This window comes from Ambystoma mexicanum, chromosome 2q (assembly GCF_040938575.1).
Source record: "Ambystoma mexicanum isolate Mex_15411 chromosome 2q, UKY_AmexF1_1, whole genome shotgun sequence".
NCBI classification, from domain to species: domain Eukaryota; kingdom Metazoa; phylum Chordata; class Amphibia; order Caudata; family Ambystomatidae; genus Ambystoma; species Ambystoma mexicanum.
This window is the reverse complement of record NC_090924.1, coordinates 577,446,262-577,448,847: the sequence shown is the minus strand read 5'-3', so window position 1 is coordinate 577,448,847 and position 2,586 is coordinate 577,446,262.

Genomic DNA, 2,586 nt, shown 5'->3' with positions numbered 1-2,586 from the left:
TAAACCCATAATGTCCTAAGGCTGGGCCAAGGACATCCAAACGCACACTTTACCCACTTTTGATTTAGCCTGTCGGTGGGGAAGGTATGCTCTGTTACACGCCGAACAGAAAACTTGCAGAGATTTTCGAACGTTTAGATGTGATATGATTATCAATTGTACCCGACAGGTTCAGTAATCATTAGAAAATTTCTGTACATGTCTGCAAATTCGTGTTTGCAGACTTCTAACATTTGTAATAAACATAGTAAAAAATACTTCCTCACAGAGCGCTGATTGGAAGTCTTTTTACTTTCCTCATTACGAATATTAGGTGTCTGAAAACACTAAATGCCAAACATGTTTGGCCACTTTAAAACAATCGCTGGGTGTGTAGACTTTATGCCTGCCTTTACATGTAAAATCCAATACCTTTGGCTTTGCTCATTCTTGTTTGTATAAAGTCGGCCTGGTTGGCCTTTGAGCCCACTTTCACTTTTAGAAAGTGTGCATGTTTTAAACTCCATGAACCAATACAAATGTTTTCCCTGGGACTTGCAGTACTGAAATGGGACATTTTACCTTTAGTTGTTCATTTTTTGTCAGGATATATAGTGCAGTGGTGAAGTGTCCGGGCTACAAACCTGAGGACTGTGGTTCGATCCCTTTGGTCAGCTTTAATGCATAAATTCACAGACGAGGTTCAATGTTCCTCATTTTAGCTGTGGGGGACTGAGCCCACCCTCTGTAAAAAGTGGGTGGACTCCGTCCCCCCGCGTGTACCCTCGACTTGAGCCCTGGGCTAAATTAGTTAGAAATACATGGATCTTTATTGTTTGTCTCCAAGTTAACTTTTCGGAGAGGGGACTTCGTGAAGAGCGGTAGCAGGGATGTCATTTCACCAAAATGCCAGGGGTAACGGAAGTGACATCACACAACACATGACCTCTGATGACATCACAGGAAGTGATGTCAATTGACGCCACCCCCGAAGTGACATCACATGAAGCGATGGAACGCAACCTTTCACTCCTTGAAAAAACAGGAAGTGGCATCACATAGCATTGTTCCTAAGTATACTGCAAAAATATGGTTACAATATCACTATAATGTGATATACATTTCCAACAAGAATGGATCACCATATGTATCATTAATATCAGTGTGTATAGGCCCATATTACCAAATTACTGTGAATGCAAGCAGGCGTCCAAGGCCAGATGATAATGATGTGTTGTTATATAGCACTATAAGCGCTTTATATAGAATACATATACATACAATATCACCCAACCTGTGTTGGTGCTCATTTAGCGACCTCAGAAGAATGAAAGGCTGAGTTGAGGTGTTTAAGAATAGACTAAATCAGTGAATCACCCGCTGAAGTGTGCCTGAAACAAACCTTTAATGAGTCTAGCAATTATTGTATAGATGTATACAAAGACACATTATTTGTTATACCTATTCTTTCTTATTTAGGGTCACTGTCCAAAGTTTTACACTTGTGGAACCCCATGTTTTTTTAAGAGGCCTGAGCAAGAATGCCAGCCACTGCAGAAACAAAGAGCCACATGGCACTCGCCAAAGCCCAGGAGCTTATTAAAAAAATTAAATAAAAAAAGAAAATTCTTTTTTTATGGGTAACAAGGGAGCCCACAGGTGTAGCAAGGGCAACCTCAGGGGTGGCAGTTGCGACCCCTGGCGACCCCCAAATGACGTCCCTGAATGGTAGACGTTTCTGACCAAATAATATTACAATGCCTCACTCCGAATTTGTTCCCCTTAATCATACTCCCCGAACATCATACAGATAAGATATTTACTTTGGTTTATCTATTTTCCATGGGCTGGCCCCATGTGACATACAAGTGGGCCGGACATCTTATAGATCGTCAAAGCTACATGCTAGATAATAAAGATTGACTATTGTGTCATTAGAGGGCTGCTATATTTTAGAAGCCCTTTTGGAAGTAAAGAATTTATGGTGAAAATAAAAATATTCTATGAGAGAGTCGGCCTATGATATGACTGCATGTCACTTTGAGGTTTGAGAGAGTGGGTCTAAGCTTCTGGCTATTTAAGGACGACTGCTTTTAGCTCTCATTTAGAATTCAGACTGTAAAGACTTGTACTGATGGTAAAGTGTTTTCCATTTTCGGGATGAACGTGTGTCTATATCAAAATGAGCACAACGATTTGTAATTAAAAACTACATGATACCAAGTAGATGTGGAATCGGTAAACCCAATTGCTACAGCATCCCGCCAGTCTATGCCTAGTGCAGGATCCTCTAACAGGGGAGTAAGCTCCCTTGGTAAAGGCTACATTGGAATCTGCTTGATGATATGCTTTAGCCGGGAGCCTTGACCTTGACAACCAAGAAATAAAAACGCAGCATATATGAAGCGTCAAGTTCAATACAGAAATGATGTTGCATTAGTGTCAATTTAGACATATGTCACGTTTTGAGTGTGTGTGAGATAATTCAACTGTTATATCAAATTAAGGATAATTATTTTGTTCTGCTTTTAATTATTTGTCAAAAGACAAGAAGCAGATTTTTGGGTTGCCTGTAGATGCCACATTGCTAGATGAACTTAAAATGAT